The following is a 17,808-nucleotide window of genomic DNA, read 5'->3' as shown; positions in this document are numbered from 1 at the left end:
ACCATTAAGAACTAAAGCAACGATATACTGTTTAGTTACTAGAAGTGATTGAAAAATGATAAAAGTTTCTATTTGCAATATAGCAACGTTTACAGTTGCAATACTATATATTTACAGCAAAAACAGAACAATTGTGAAACGGCGTAAGTGAATTGAGTGCCAGTTCGCAGGCCACAGGCTGATAATGTTGAGTGTACTCACATTTTCTTTCAAACATTACGGATACAATGTTGTATCGATCTATGCCCCGAACTGAAGAAGTTATACGCGCCTCGTGGTGGTGTGAATAGTCGCGTGTCTGGAGCAGCCAAGCTCACCTCTTTTGAACCCCTCTCAGTTCGCGTAGCCCAGGTCACAGGAAAGCCAGCCCGCCCTCGTTGCAATGGAGCGTTACGATTCTTGTCGCAGAAGTTTCCAGACTGCCAACATATGATTTATTTAATTATGTTTGAAACATAAATATATAATAGATTAGCATATATAGGTGTGGTAACGTGGGCGTTTGTCGCCACGTTGGAAGTCCTTCAGGTCCAGAGAAATATAAGGTCAAGAGGTCATGGTGAAGTAGTCTGTTCTAGCAACTTTGAGCGATCTGCTTTTCATACTAACCCTTTGCTATATGTACCGTCTGTTTTATCATACTAAAATTATGTGTTCTGTCCACGGTGTGTACGAATTATCATAGTGAGCAGTGGTTGTATTCCTAATGAACATTAACCGGTTTGGCTTTGTAGCGGATACGTGTTTCCTGTGAGGTACGAACTGAGTATTTATTTATTATTTAGAATAAAATGACTAACTACGGCAGACAATGACTCTAACAAAAGACAGACCCGTCCTCTCGTCAGAGAGGGTGCCCCACAATAACAAGACCGTAACTGTCAAACAGTAATAAATATCTAGTCATAAGCCCCAGATTTGGCTCGACACCAAAACTGACTCATGACTGACTGTCAGTCGTAATGTGACTTTGACTTTGACTTAAGGGAATCGGTGAGCCGATTGTCTAGTTAATATGGGAGCCTCGACGTCTCGTAACCCAATCGGCCACCACGGCCTGTTACAGGGATAGCTTTACCTTCTTTTATGACGTAAGACTGGAATTGCCTGGCAACTTTTAGTGAACTTCTTCCATATCAGATTTTAAGAAAATCTGTCCGATGGTCAGTGCGCTGATACTAGGTCACAAACAGACATACATGGCCTCCATATAAGGCATTTTTTCTTTTTACTTTGTAAGGAACGTCTGAAAATGTAAACTTCAAGTCATTTATTGGGGCTCTAAAAAGAAGTGACTGTTCAAGTAGATAGTTTTACCAAATAACATGTGCCATGTAAAATAACCTCGCGAACCACAAGCTGTAAATCACTGGCATGAAGATTACATTCTTTCATAAGTCTGGATCGGAAGGGGCCAGGTAGACCGCGATAACTGAAAAAAAGAAAGAAGAAAATAATAATAAATTAAAGTCTAGCCTCATGCTTTCGAACAAAAATCGATGAATCAGAGCTGCCACTACTTTATTTAAAATTTTACCTTCTCACGCGTACCGCATTTCGTCAGATAATTTTATATAATATGAACTCCTTGCCTCTCACAGTTTTCCTCCTGTTTGTGTTGCTGTTTCTGGTTTTTATTGCTAGGGGGCTGTATGCGATATAATGCAAAGAGTGATTTTTGTCTACTATTGTTTCGTTGCCGGCCAGCCGTTTACTATTTAATGCGTAAAACGGTCACCATGTGGAGCCACTGCATTAGATAACAAAACGAAAGACATGTGAAGTGACATACCATCGTTTTAAAACCTAAATTGAACGATGAATAAATATAAGTCATTTACGTTTCTAATTGCTGTGTGCTACTTAAGAGGTTTAAACTGTGCTGCTTATCAATAAACCCCCCAAAGGTGTCTCCGCCTTGTCGTGGTGGTGGGGCTTGCCTGACTCTGTGATCCAGAGAGCTGTGCCGGCGGTAGTTTAACTACCGGTAGGGTCACCAATGCCGGAAATGTCAAAGGGTAGAGTCCAGACTAAGAGAGATACCCTGGTCCTCCAGGTTGGGGGTTGGGCATGGGGCTAACAACCTCATCCTGTAAAACGAATTTTGTTCAGAAACCTAACAGCTAGCCTCGGGTCATCACTCGTGGGTCCATTCCTACGGCAGCACGCATTGATTGTGGAGACTGGTTGTAGAGGAGGCCAAGGCTCATCCAGGGCTGTAGGTAGGTAGATAGCTTATCAGTAAAGAGATGCTATAGAAGATTATCATAAGTAACTACCTTTTTCGCCTACTTTTCTTATTTTGAAAAAAAAATTGAAGTAGGTTTATGCTATCACAATGCTGTTTCTATGTCCGTGTATCCTTTACAACTTTTAAACGGCTAAACCAGTGCTCATGAAACTTGGTACGTACTGTATATCATGGCACCCGAACCTATCTCAACGGCGTACTACATAAATCTCTCCCATCAGTCTGTGTGTCAGTATGTGTATCCCCCTATCGTTGCTAGTATACGGCTCGGAAAAAACGTTACCGCGGCCATGAATATACACACAACAATAGAAGAATTCTTGAAGGCGTCTTTTTCTATGCGGTCCTTGTCGTATCAAAGGAAAATAGGCGATTAGTTCTTCCTATAAATTCTTGTTTATAAACGAAAATTGTGGTAACAAGAAATTCCGTTATTTCAGTACAGTTTTTAAACAGGAACGATCCGCGAAGAACTGATGCTGTTGTAAGTTTCAAAATAAGGAATTGCTTAAGCAAGAGTTGTAGATTCTGGTATGTTTTGCTTAGTACATGTACACGTTGTTTTCAAGAAAGTGGCCTTCAGACTTGGAAACAACATTTTAGAGTAACACTGGTAAAACACTGAGAGCCAGGATAGTTCAGTCGGTATAGCGACGGCCTGCAAGCTAGACGGCCGGGATTCGATTCCCGTAAGGGGTAAGAAATTTTTTCCTCTTCTCCACAACACCCAGGCCGAAGCTGGGGCCCGCCCAGGGGAAAGCGGCTGGGTCACGAAGCTGATCATTCACCTTCATCTAGTGATTACAATATTATATTGTAAGGGGAAATATGCGGAATTTGAAGTTCTTCCGGCAGTAATTAAGAAGATGTGACGCCGTGTAATTTGGCAGAAGTTTCTGTGGCTCATACTGCCTCTGTCTTCTTCGCTGAAAAATCATCTTCAAGGAAGAAGACGGACCCGGTACCTTCCTCCGAAACGTCTGTAAACGCTTACCGAACCACATATACAGCGTCAAATCACAGAAGGAGTATTCTTAAAGAAGAAAAGTATTTTATTTGTCTCTTTTTTCGCACTAATATAAAGACAAGTTGTCACATTGGATGCCTATGATGTTAAAAGCAAGAATTTCCTTCTCAAAGATTTTATTAAAAATCAAACTACCTATTTTATCCCAGATTAAAACTAATTACAAGTTGAAGATAAGAGAGATGGCTAATAATTTTGGGTAAAACTACATTTCTTACGTCTGAAGGGAATATTTTCGCTGAATTCTGTTACACACCAAAGGAAAATGTTCTGAGCGGTTTATGTGTTACATTCTTTAATTAAATCTAAGATTACTTTTTATTTATTATAACAACGTGTAGTCTTGTATATGTTTACGTACATTTCGGAGGAACCTGCTACGTCCAGCTTTTACCACGAAGAGAGAGGTAGCACGGAAACATCTACCAGACTAAACGGCTTCACATGCTAGAAGCTCGTTGTCACCGCTATGAGAAACTTACATTATTAGATGATTTACGAAATAGCGGTAACTTTGCATCAATCTTGCAGTGAAAGGGCAGAGTGCTCATATTTGCGGCCTTTTACCTCATATTCTGCGATTCAGCTATGGAGGAAACCCATATTTAGGAAACAGTGTTCTGATTTTTTTTTTCACTAAGGTGCTTGTTATTTATTTTTAAAAATATTTAAGCTTTTATTTCGGACAGATGGGGGTTTATTTCACTATTATTGCTCTTCAATTGAAGGTTTATTATTCAGTCATGTTACTTTACATGGAATGTTAACATTCAAATTCTCACAACACATGAACCACATATGGATAAATAATGTATTCATTTCCGGGGCGGCTATCGAATCTGCATTACAGCAGCCTCTGTGGGAGAAATTAACCTTTCAACACTTGCGCTGGGTCAATTACTGACCTGCGTAACAATTTTTCAGAACATGCATAACGTTGTATTTCGAATTTTCATAAAGAGACTGTATTATATTATTTTCCGCCGAAGTTTGTTATTTGTTTGTTTATTCTGATCTTTACGATGTTATAATTTCTATATGCCGGCCTTACGCTCTGTCTACTATGGGACTGAAGGTTGAGTCACCGTAAGTTAGTGACGTAATCATTCTGTCATCATTAGAAACTTAATAGGTTCTATTTCCAACGTACTTTTCTGTATTTATACGCTTGTGGGAAATTCAGACTTACTTACAGAGAACTTTTCGTCTGTAAGGTTGCCTGTACAAGGCATTAAAATTCGCTTAGTGGGGAGTGGAGTTCAACTTTGTCCACTCGGCATGGTGGCCACTGATTGGCCTATTGTAGCCTGCCCCGAGTGATTATGATGATGGAGAATTTGGTGGAATGAAGATTGGCAGGGGAAACTGAAGTACTCGGAAAAACCCGCCGCGGTGGGACGCCAGCGACTAACCGCTTGAGCTATGGCGTGGCCTTTGTACAAGGCATTACGTACCTGATTTCGAAGAGTAGGTGGAGTACAGGTGGAGTATATGAACATCGTAATGAACCATCGAATTCTATAAAAGATGGAATACCCTGGGCACATAAGTGACCATTACCCTCTTTAGAAGAAGTCTGCTTCATGGAACCTGATAACTATTTACTGTTGAGGTTATGTTGCATCAGATGAGAAATGCTACTCGTAGAATAATGACACTAATGAACCAGGAAGAATATAAGAGGGGACACTTGTGGTCTGATCAAATATATGCTATTAATCCGGCGCTCACCTTGAGAGGGTAGCCGGAAGGACCTGTTATGAAGCCACCGCTCAGCAGAAGGACTAACTGGGATCCTTACGAATGCTTGGCGCCAGTGTAACTATGGATATAACCGGCTTCATTTCGAGTTTTCTCAATTATTGTACATTGCGCTGATCACAGTGGCGGCGCGGTCTAAGGTTCGAATCCCACTCAAGATATGGATGGCCCAGCAAAGGGCTGTAAAAAGTAAAGGTATCCCTGTAACAGGCCGTGGAGGCCCATAGGGTTTTGAGATGTTGAGGCTCCCACATTTTCTAGACAATCGGCTCATAGATGGCGGTAAGGTTTTCAGCCTTACGAGCCAGCCGACAAAGGGCTATAGAGGAGCAATTATTGAATTAATGAATTGTACATTGCAGCAACAAAAAATTCATATTATCGTGTGATATTTGACGTAGCGATGTCTATGAAGAGAAGTATCTTCTGGGATGTGACACTGTATAGTCTGGTAGAAGTTTAAAGAAATTTCTGAGGAACACACTGCCTCTGTCTTCAGGGTCGAATTGTAAATTTCGTCTCCTTGCATATTCACATGATTATACGTTATTACATGGACGGAACATTTTCTTATTTGAATCATATGTGTGACCGACCAGGATCCGAACAGAGACCTCCTGAATACCAATTACTGTGGTTCACTGGTCTAGATTAGTATTCATATCTTGTCTCTAACAGAAGAAAGGATTATCGATTGATGAAAGTCCACTCAACTGCACTGCTTATTCACAACTATCACCATTGTATTAAGTAAAACAGACTTGAATACTAAATTTGCTTAAATTTTGGTCCTGGCATTTCCTCCAACTGCCGATCACAGTGACCACGCAGTCTGAGGCATGAACCATCTTCGCCTGCTCGAACATTGGGATCGTGGGTTCGAATCCCACTCAAGGCATCTATATCTGTGTGTGTTTATTCTGTGTGTAGGTAGCGGCCTTGTGACGGGCTCATCCTCCTTCCAAGGAGCCCTACCGACTGTGTATAGATTAAGAAACTGAAAAAGCGCCCAAGGTCCACAAGGGCTGTAAATCCATAGATAGAATAGAATTTCCTCCACTCCAGACTTAATTGTTATATCGTCATCAGTCGGTCGCCAAGTCCTCGTTCGTGAGACCAGAATGAAAGCACTTATAGGTGAGACTGGCGTTAAAGAATTAAACTCTCAGAATAATGAGAAAAATATATTTTAAACCGAGTCCTGAAATGTTAAGTTCATCAGGTAAGCTTTGGAAATACAATGCATGAAGTGTAGTTTGTGTCAGGAGTTTTCTAATTTGTATGTAGAATCTTATAGTTTCCTGTACTTGAATGGTGTAAGTTTTTTTTTNNGGGGGCGAAACAAAAAAAACATGTGCGATGGTGTATGAAGTGTTTCTATTTCTTCTTATTTGCAGTTCTTCGATGCATCATCGCTAATAGGTCCATAGCAACGCAAATTAGCCGCACGATTCGCCGTCTTTGTTTATCATCCAGGTAAGTATCACATAAACCCCCTTCATCCCCCCTCATTTTAATGTATTTGACAAACTTTTTTCTCTTTTGGGACGAGGGCACACCAAGGAATCTGCCAACCGCAACACAATTATGAGTAGGCTGGCATCGTCTGTTGCCTCAGTCTTTCAGCAAGTTGCGTTGCCGTTTCCTCAATTTGCGCTGCTACATTCTGTAACACGTGTTCAACTCAGGCTGATAACAGTTCTCGGAAATTGCGGTTGCCAGTTTCCTTGTTGTGGCCTCACCCTTAGTGGAAGGCGAGATGTTGGTTTACCGTGTTTCACAAGGAAAAACGGATTGCTTGTCCGCCAAACTGTGTCAAATATCTGGCATAGATATTGTTTTATTTTAGAGGACATTTTCCCTCTTTTATCACCGAAGAAATATTTCTTTCACGAGAACAGACGATGAACAAGATTTCTGGGAACTGTGGCCGGCGTTGTAATTGCTAAGGGTCCATTCTTGTGACTTCCAAGAATTACTTCCGTTTTGTTATTGCCGTTTGTTTGATGAGGAAAGTTGTGGATGAGAAACAGGAGCCTCGTCTATAAACATTATTGTTGTAAACTAACATTTACAATTGTTACATTGCGTTGTGCTCTACATTTGCAAGATATTGTTCACAGTCTGAGCTCCTTCGTAGTCACAAGGGACTTAATAACCCCTCCACTTCATTTAAGAAGTTGGTAATTACCCAGCTGGTCAGTAAAACCCTCAATTTCGTGGTATCTGAAGGTTCATTATCGTGTTCAGAACTCCTCCCCCCTTCTCCGACTTTGTTGTTAACTAGCTGAATCCAGTCCACACCCTTTGTATCCTATAGGCCTATTTATTGAGATAAATTTTAATATTATTCTAGGACCTACGCCTGGATACACCAAGTGATCTCTTCCCCTGAGAGTTTTCTTCGAAAGTGTATTCACATAACTTCTTCCATTTATGCCCCCTCCCCATGTTTCTCAAAATTTGTGAGACCGCGGCACCGTAAATTATTTTTTATAAGACGAAAGCCCGGTACAATTGATGCCAGGGTCGCGGTCCGGCGGTTGACAAACATTATGCTACATGTACCGTCAGTTTCATCCTTATTTGAATTAGATGAAGATTATAAATTACCAAGATGCTTTTTATTTTTACGTTGTACATTGTGCCATTTCAATCCTGGGCAAATTTAAACGCTTTTCATAATACTGTCAAATTACGACATCTGCTTATTTTAACTTAATTGGTGATCCAACATGTTTCGACATTTAATTCTCACCCTCCAAGGCTAATCGTCCAATAAATGCAGTAGTAAAACTAGCTGGTATGTTTTTCTTACAATAAAAAGGTGTAAAAGTAAAGCTATAACTGTAACAGGCCGTGGAGGCCCATAGGGTTGTGAGACTTCGAGGCCCCCAGCGGCTCTCAACCTTTGTCAGACCGCGGCCCAGTAAATCCTTTTTTTATAAGACGATGGCCCGGTATAATTGATGCCAGGGCCCGGTGCAGGGCTCACAAATGGCGGTGAGGTTGTCAGCCTTACACGCCGGCCGCTCTTTATCCCCCAGGAAGATTCCTGGTACTCATTTCTGTTAAATGCTGAGTCGAACCCCAGGATCACAGTGCTGCTGGAAGGATTAAGTCAATTTAAGATCCAATGACCTCATCGAGAATCGAATTCGCGACATTCCGGCATGTAGCGTATTGCCTCAACAAACTACACATCATTAAATTTTATTTACAGCACTTTAAAATAAACTTGAGCTTGTTTTAATAGTATATTGAAGGAACGCCCCTGAGAAATTACAGTTAAATGTCGAAACATATGGAGTAACCAGTTACGTTAATATAACACAGGTAATTACTGAGGTTCAGGACACACACTACCGTAAGGGCTCTTTAGAATCGACTTAAGTTAGAAATAAGCAAATAAATGCTACTTTACGTTGCAATTTGACTGCATTCTCAAAAGAATTTTAATCTTATCGCGTAATTTCCCCCCCCCCGGATGTTCTCTCTGCAGTTCCTTCTCATGCATCCACAATCCACGTTCTTTTCGTAAATTTGTAAACCAAATTGGAAATTCGAATAAAATATCCGGTTAAGTTGTGGTTTACTTTCAGTGTTCTAATAGCAGCAGGGAGGCTACAGAATTTAGAACTGTATTGTACTAAACATTTCCCGAATTTAAACTGCTTTGAATTTCTTAATTAGCAAAACTTCGATGTGTTACTGTTGTTTCTTTTTTTCTCTTACTCCCACTTAGGAGCATAGGGCTGATTTCTCAGTTTCATGATCATTTTTACAGACGGCAGGACTCCTTGGACGGGTGATCAGCTCGTCGTAAGGCCTCTACCTAAACACAGGACAACACAAACACAGAAACGCATACACACACCAAACATCTATGCCTTGTGTGGGATTCGAACTCACGATCCCGGCTTCCAAGCGAGCGAAGACACTACATGCCTTAGACCGCTCGGTTACCGTGACCGTCACAGCTAGTATCACAGGCACTTTGTCTCATTTTAAAATAATTCGCTGGCTGCCTCATATTATGATTTTGTGCTGAATTCTAATCACGAGAGGCCAACATAGACGCAGAAATAACTGCTCATTTAATACAGCCTCTGTAGATAGAAGCATGTACAGGTTACGAAACATGGTTCTGAATAAGGGACCCCTCGGTAAGAGAGGTAAGGACTCTGTGACATATTTCAAGTTTGCACGGAAAGATCGATGAAAGTTACCAAAGCCTCAGAATGGATAATATCTTGCGCAGTTTGAATCGAATACTTGAACATTACGAAGCTGAGATTATAAAACCTAATAGGATCTGGGTCATTTTCTGTGCCATTTGCCCTATAAATCATACATCGGTTGTAACATTAAAGATCAAATTAGGCTGGATTCTTTTTTTCCCTTGGCGCTACAGCCTCAGTGAGCCTAGGCCTACCTCCATGAACTCCGTTCACTTCGGTTTTTCTAGTTCTTACACGTACGGTAGGACTCCTTGGGCGAGTGATCAGCTCGTCGCAAGGCCTCTACCTGTAGACAAACACAGAGAAACGCACACAAACATCCATGCCCTGAGTGGGATTCCAACCCACGATCCCGGCTTCCGAGCGAGCGAAGACAGTGCATGCCTTAGACCGCTCGGCTACCGTGACCGGCAATTAGGCTGGATTATTGCTTCATAATTTCAGGAAAACTTCGAGAGATTTGTACTTTAACGTTCCCTGCATATTATAATATAGAATAATTGTTCACGTTTTATCGAAAGCCTTAATAGGACATCGATAAATTCCATATAAATCAGAGACTGACCCAAGAAATTTCGGGGACCTTTTGCCTCCAATTTTCCGTGCCATATGTCCATAGGGATATTATCAGTCTTGGAGGTAATGTGTATTTAATGAGGGTTTATAAATAACTGTCCGATCTAGAAAACCGAAATTAACGGCCGTGGGGATTCGTTGCGCTGACCACGCGACACCCTCTATACGCTAAAGTTGGCACTAACTTCGCCGACAAGCGGCGGTCGTTCGGTCGCTATAGTTCGCTTGCGGACAAAAGACAGGGAGTTTAGTCGGTATCACGATAGGCACTGGCGAGACGATCGGGGTTCTATTCCCGGCAGGGGCAAGATTTTCATCTCCATAGCGCCCACCCAGCCTCCTATCCAACAGCTACCGAGGACCCTTTCCGCAGGAGAATAGCTCCAGGGGCGTGAAGTTGACCATCTAGTGTCAAGATCAAGAATGGTGGAGCTATACTTCCACTCCCACATACATCTTCATGGCGTAGTGCTTAATTAATTAGCACAGGGACGGATTTGCCTGTTACCTTTCCCTTCCTTTCGTCCATCATCGGTATAGAGCAGTAACCCGGGGATTATCAGAGGCATGGCAGGTGCCCATGGCTGATACCGTAAAGCCGCACTTGAGAAAGAGAAGTCGGATTCGTACTGAACTTTCCTTTATTGCTAGTGATGTTGGTCTAGTCCCTTGTACTGCGGCCACTTCTGGCCTATTGTACCAGCCCCAGGTGATAGGTGAGGGAGATTGTGGAGCAATTGGTGGAATGAAAATTGGCAGGGGAAACCGAAGTACTCGGAGAAAACCTGCCCTAGCGCCACTTTGTCCACCACAAACCCCACTTAACTAGACCCGGGATCGAACCCGGGCAGCCGCGGTGGGAAGCCAGCGACTAACCGCTTGAACTATGGCGCGGCCTTCCGTACTGAACTTACTCCGGCTACTTAACGTGACCGACCTCCTCAGCTTTGCTCGGGCACGAAGATATTTTTGATTCAAGGTCCGTAGATGCAGTTTCGACATTTGTAGACTCCTACAGTCCGGTGTGTACTGTGTTCGGCAGTTTTGGCAACGACTGGGAGCCGGAAAACTCAACAAAGGCTTGCGAAACACCGTTCACGGTGGCGGCGTAAGAGGAAATCAGAAAACAACATGGTAGTTACGTAACGTTCCCACCTCATGACTCGTAGTACGCGGGTTCAAATACCCGGCGGAGGTCGTCGAATTTTTAAGGGCGGAAAAATTCAGGGAACAAGTCCTCCGGGAGGGACTTTAAGCCGTGGGTCCCGTGTCGTAGCTTTACGGCACGTAAAAGATCCTTATGTCTCCAGTGGAGGTCACTGAACCAAATTACGGACGTTTCCCGCCCAACAGCAGTCTCTAATACCTCTGGTAGATGGGGGAAGCTTTATAGATACCTCTCAGCTAGTAGAGCCAGTCTCGCTGGCTGGGCGGGACTGATGGTAAGCACCAGTACCGGTAGGATATAGAGACTGGTAGAAATCATAGAGGGAAGCACAATGGACCAATACAGGTCTAAGTGCATGGGGAAACCTACCCTCTCCAATAACTAACTAACTACGGTCAGTATAGACCAACTCAGAAGACTGAGAACGTCAGTCAGTGTAATTAAATTGGCTACGGGCTAGACGACCGTAGTTCAGTTCCGGGGAAGACAGGTAAAAGTAAAGGTATCCCTGTAACAGGCCGTGGAGGCCCGTAGGGTTGTAGGACGTTGAGGCTCCCACATTTTCTAGACAGTCGGCTCAAAGAAGGTGTTGAGGTTGTCAGCCTTATTCCCCGGCCGCTCTTAACCCCCAGGAAGATTCCTGGTACTAATTTCTGTTAGAGGCTGAGTCGATCTCAGGGCAATAGTGCGGCTGGAATGATTAGGTCAATTGAGAAAACCAGTGACCTCATTGGGAATCGATCCCGCGACATTCAGGCTTGTGACATAATGTCTCAAACAGCTACGCTTGGGATTTGAGGTTCTCCCACCGGTGGTATAATCCTTTGAAAGTCAACCAATGTTTCGAAGGAACATGTCGCCTCCATCTTCAGGGCCGAAGCTTCATGCCACTTTGTGCTTAGTTTATTTTTCAGCCCTGGAGATGTAGACGATGTGTTTCCCCGAAACATCGGCGTTATATCCTAGAAGAGTGAATTCTTCTAGGAGGTTTTCTCTTCCCTGCGTTGCCCAGACTGATTTTGGGCGCATCCGAACTTCTGTCCTATTGGCACCCCGTGGCTTTCCCAGGAGCAAACCCGCGGGGCTATGACATCTCTCCTCCATCCACATTTACAGTTTCTCCTTGATTTGACTATCCCATGTATCAGCAATCAGCGTTGTCCGCCTCGAAATAAGAGTTGGCCGACAGTTCCACTTTTTGAACGTTCCTCCTGGGTGTACGGAGGTGTCAATATCAGGACGAAATGCATACAGCCCAGAGAATAACCATGCTTCAGGAAGGATACTGCCATTTTCCGGCTTGTGATTGGTAATTGATAAGTTATTGCATGAGATTAACCCCAATTATCCTGTTGCCGTATAACAGCGGTTGTATGAAATAGTGTGTCCGACATTTTCCTATGAAGATATTTTCTCTGACGAAATGAAACCACGAATATCTTTGCTTTCTGTTATATTATCAAATGTGCGTATGTTTGTCCTATTGTTGCAACTTCCCAACCCAATGTACTCTTACATTCGGCCTGTGACATATCACTCAACCCTTATTGCCTTTGGTGCCATACGAAAACTGCCCTTGTTCTATTTCACGTCATCTTTATATGAGGGAGAGTCAGTGATTAGATCACAAATGCATATAAAGCGAATTTTTTTATATTCGAACCTGGGGAAAAATTTTGTTTCTCGACATATCCTCCACCAATATTGATATACATGTCCCATTGTGAAGTTCTGGTACAAGCTGGCTCAGGTTCGCATAGCTGTTAAAACTGAACAGGGCTCAAGGTAAGGGTAAAATTGTCCCTGTACTGAACTAAGTAAGCACTACGCCATGAAGGTGTATAGGGGAGTGGATTTATAGACCCTTTCTTGACCTCGTCACTAGTTAGAGGGAGTGGTCAGCTTCACGCCCCTGCCGCTTTACCCCCGGAGGAAGAGTCGCCGGTAGCCATTGAATAGGAGGCTGGGTGGACCCCAAAGCCGGTCTGAACGACATATTGAAGTGCAAATTGTTGCCCCACCGGGACTCGAACTCCGACCCCTCTGTCGTCCAGCCAGTAGCTGGTCGCTCTACCGACTGCGCTATCCCGGTGCAAGGCGTACAGGAAAACACACACACACACACACCGGACCCGTCCCGTCTCGAACCTGAGTCATTCATGACGCTAATCTGTTACATATATTAGTGTTTAATTCGTTATCAGCAAATATATTCGGGCACTAATCAATGTACATAATCAGATTCATATATTGTTCATGTGTGAATTCTATTTATTGTCAGCAGCAAGAAGTTAAGAAGAATATGCTTTGTGCTACATCGCTAAGATTGGACACCCCTTACCGTTACTAGAGCTCTTCCTTGCATCAGTGCTTCGCGCTTCGATCCACAAGTATTTATAGGGGTGTACAATTAAATGGGTCATGCTTTCGTACTCAGCTGTGAACTGTAGATATATATTCCTCATTAGAGACAGAATTAATTGATCGTTGGATTAATGTCCGTTTTGCCCTGTTTCGTGGAGCGTTATCAGTACAGAGTTCTGAAGTGAATTACACACAACATTTATTTCTAGCACATGTCAGCATCCAGCTGAAATTACTCGTATGTGGATGGGGATATAGGAGTTTAGTTAATTGGAATTACGAGTTGTGGAGTGTTAGCCAGTGGGCAACGGCGTGAGCTCGGAAGCTGAAAAATCTCGATTGTTAAGATCCGTTACCAGGAAACGACCAGTGAAAGCAGACTGAGAAGACTTAGCGTGTGCTCTAGTGATTTGTAAAGTGTGTAGATCAGCGATAGCGTTGTTAAATGCTTGTAATTCTGATTCAATAAATCCATTCACCAATCCAAACCCCGTCTATAGTCACACCCCTAAATAGCGACAATATATAGAAGTATGACTTCCGATTTGGCTACGTAAAACTTACATACGGATACAACCCAGTCGTGTGAATATGACAATCTGTACTTGTAATTATAATCCCTGGTATTAATATCAAATTATTTCTTTCGTAAGTTCGTTGTAAGCTCGGTAAAACGGGTGGAGTCACATCTCATAATATTGAGTCATAATTATGTTTGTATTTTTGTTATGGTGTCCCTCGTACATGTTACATATTTGTTTATAAACCTCTAACAATCACAACTTTTGTGTAGGCTAATCAGTCCTGGGAAATTTGCTGACTTGGATAATTTAGTTTATTGCTTCATTAGATATGAAAAATTGGTAATTTCTTCGTTAATTTGGTATAAAAATTGAAAATTCCGGTGTTGAGTAACAAACGCATCGGCAGTTGCCGTAATTACTCATCACATTACGTCATGATTGACATAATTAAACGCATACCGCCATGGAGGATTCCAGCCAGATTGAAATGTGTATCATGACCGGCCAATTTGCATAGATACGAAGTCAATCGTGATTTTCAGAGTTGAAGCCCTCCTTTTTTTTTAGAGAGAGAGAAGAGAGACGCGTGGGTTCGAATCAGAACAATAAATCATAAATTTGCGCTGAGTTATTAGCAACCGTCGGTATTTCGAATCAGTATCAGACAAGTACACCAATTTCCCTGTCACGTGTACAAGAGTACAGCAAATAGACCCTGGAGGGGTTCTTAGTAGTTTCCGAAGTCTGCGACCACAGTGGTTCGAATTTCTCGATACTGTCACGTGTTGGAGTGACTATCGACGGGGTTTTGGATTTATTGACTACTTTAACACACAACTTGTGGCTACACTTAATTATAGCACCATCGCCAATCTCCACATTTTACAAACCACTACAGCACACGCTAAGTCTTTTCGGCCATTCACTAGTCGTTTTCTGGTAACGGATCTTAACAATGGAGATTCTTCAACTGCACAGATCAAGTCTTGTCTTCACAGACTCCCTTACAGTTGACTAACTTCTAAACTTGTCCCTTGCGTATATCTTAGGACGGACCGCTTAGAAAACACCGTTCATTGTTGTAGTCGCTATCTTTTCTGAGGGAACATGTTTATGTGCGAAGGCATTACTCAGTAACGGTCGCGTATATTTGCTTATTAAGAATCTGTTGGCTAGTAGCGAATGTTGTTTCGTTGTTGGTTCCGAGGTCGTTACCCAGTAACGGCTCTACACTCTACAATATATTCGGTTAGGTAAAATAGAAAAGTTGTTCTTCTGCTTAATTTATTAAGCTCCACGCCATGAAGACGTATGGGGGAGCTGAGGTATACCTCCATCCTTAACCTCGGCACCAGATGGAGTTGAGTGGTCAGCTTCAGGCCCCGGCCGCTTTACCCCAGAAGAAAATGCCCCGGGTGCCCATTGTATAGGAGGCTGGGTGGGCCTCAGAGCCTGTCTGGACGCTGTGGAACAGAGAATAATCACTTGCCCCTGCAGGGAATCGAACCCCGGTTCAGCCCTTAGTCCGGAGCTGTACCTGCTAAGCTAAGTCGGCTCTATATTTTTGGTATGAAACTAAATTTTAATGAAGATTATTTTAACATGAATGTCACTGAATTATAGAGGCTGATACTGTGACGTTTCGTGGAGAGGACTACAGAGCAACGCAGAACGAATCATTAATTATTTAGAAACGTTTTCTCAACTAATGAGATTGTTTCACGTCTGTTTTATTGATCATATTGCGAGAAAGAATGGTTAAGGGTAAGGTGTTTCTTATGATATGGATTAATTTTAGTGCTAATATTAATACCGAATTAGATTCAGTTTGAAACGAAACTGACAAACCACAGCGAAAATATTTGTGCTAAAGAAACTCACAATCGATCCTTCGTATCGATTCATGGAGCGGCCGAATACTTTGGGATATTTTCGTATTTTGGGAGCTCTTCTGTTTCCCTGCTACATATATTAAGATTCCATTCATCCTCTTAGAGCCGGGTTAGCTCAGCCGGTACAGCGACGGACTACGGGCTAGACGGCCGAGGTTCGATTTCAGGCGGGGCAAGATATTTTTCTCTGTTCCATAGCATCCAGACAGGCTCTGAAGCCCACTCAGCCTCCTATACAATGGGTGCCGGGGGCTTTTTCTCCGGGGATAAAGCGGGCGGAGCTTGAAGCTCACCACTCACCTCCATATGGAGATATATCTCAACTCCCCCATTTCTTCATGAATGATTAATGAATTAAGGACAGGAACCTTTCACTTATTCATCAGTGTCAGTAACATGTTTGATATTTCATACCGGGAGAGATCAGTTGAAAAATGCATAGAATTGAAAGCTTTTCGGCAATTAATTTCAATGATGTCTTTACTGGCGACCAGTCCAATTTATATGGAATACAAATTAGATGTTTCGGAGACTGCCTCTGTCATCAGTGACTGATACGAGTGTAACAAAATGGCGTACACAGACACAAGCAAAGTACATCTCCTCACGAGCGGAGTGTTAACCAGGAGCAGTCAGCAGGAAAGCAGTGGGCCGAGGTATGCCACAGCAGACTACGCTCAGTGTTGCGTAACTTCATGCTACGAAGGCAGACACACTACACGGAATGTCCGAGTCTTAACAGCGTATAAATGCAGCTGATCAACCGAGAAGAGTTGGTTGCGAATTAAAGCTTACCGCCATCTGTGAGCCGATTGTCTAGAGAAAATGTGGGAGCCTCGACGTCTCACAACCCTGTGGGCCTCCACGGCCTCTTACAGGGATAGCTTGGCGTGTATGGCTAATAACCTCACTGCCATCTGTGAGCCGATTGTCTAAAAAATGTGGGAGCCTCAACGTCCCACAAACCTATGGGCCTACACGGCCTGACGTAACGATAAAATATTAACTTGCGAAAATGGGTTATAACTACTACCTTAAAATGCTTTAGGAGCCGGGATAACTCAGTCAGTGGAGCGACAGACGGTCGAGTTTCGATTCCCGGGAGGGACAAGAGATTTTTCTTTTATATTCCACAGCGAAAAGACCAGCTCTGGGGGCCACTGAAGCTTATATCCAATGTGTACCGCGCGGGGGGCTATATTTCCCCGGAGTAAAGCGGCCTGGGCACGAAGCTAACCACTCACCTCCATCTAGTGCTGAGGTCATGAATGGTGAAATTGTACCTCCACTCCCCCATACGTCTTCGGGGCGTGGTGTTTAGTTAATTGAGCACAAGGACAATTTTACTTTTACCTCCAGCGTGACAGCAGTTCACCCTTGTCTGATTACACACATCAATTAATGGGTACTGGCATTTGAAATCATCTTGGGTGTGCCGAACGCCGTGGTAGCTACAATTGTGACGCAAAGACAACTGAACGTCCCTCCCTCCGCACCCCTTATTAGCTACATTGCGAACGTGGTTGGGGGAACGTCTTCTAATTGGACGGAAATGGTGCGGTTCTCAGAAGGACTCCCACGGCACTCTTCTTCTGCCGATGTAATGATCTCCTGTCGCCCCTAAACCCTCTCCCACGTGAGATGCACGGCCAGACGCCTACACGACACTGGGACTGATTCCTTCAGCATAAATCCATATCTGTCCAACAACTAAACTGTCAAACTGTGGTCTAGTGGTCACAGTTCCTGGCTACAGATCTAGAGGTCTGGGTTCGATTCCCGGCGCTGCCAGATTTTCTGAGAAGTAGTGGGTCAGGAACGGGGTCCACTCTGCCTCGTGAGGATAATTGAGAAGCTGTTTGAAGGAAATGGCGGCTCCGGTCTAGAAAACCGAGATTAACGGCCGTGGGGATCCGTTGCACTGACCACGCGACACTCTCTATCCGCAAAAGTTGGCACTAACTTCGCCGACAAGCGGCGGTCGTTTGGTTGGCGTTTTTTTTT

The 17,808-nt window shown here is 43.2% G+C and overlaps 1 long non-coding RNA gene across 3 annotated transcripts in view; it reads left to right on the top strand.

The window, feature by feature from the left end:
* LOC111868854 overlaps positions 1–17,808 on the top strand; it is a 240,682-nt gene that overhangs the window by 200,282 nt on the left and 22,592 nt on the right. For all 3 annotated transcript variants that reach the window (XR_004513483.1, XR_004513485.1, XR_002843577.2), the window contains one exon: positions 6,437–6,515. This is a non-coding gene — a long non-coding RNA (uncharacterized LOC111868854). The remainder of the gene's footprint in view (positions 1–6,436; positions 6,516–17,808) is intronic.

The sequence above is a fragment of the Cryptotermes secundus genome, unplaced genomic scaffold (genome assembly GCF_002891405.2).
Source record: "Cryptotermes secundus unplaced genomic scaffold, Csec_1.0 scaffold467, whole genome shotgun sequence".
In the NCBI taxonomy this organism is placed as follows: domain Eukaryota; kingdom Metazoa; phylum Arthropoda; class Insecta; order Blattodea; family Kalotermitidae; genus Cryptotermes; species Cryptotermes secundus.
Note: the sequence above shows the minus strand (reverse complement) of the source record. Positions and strands in the feature narration are given on the sequence as shown.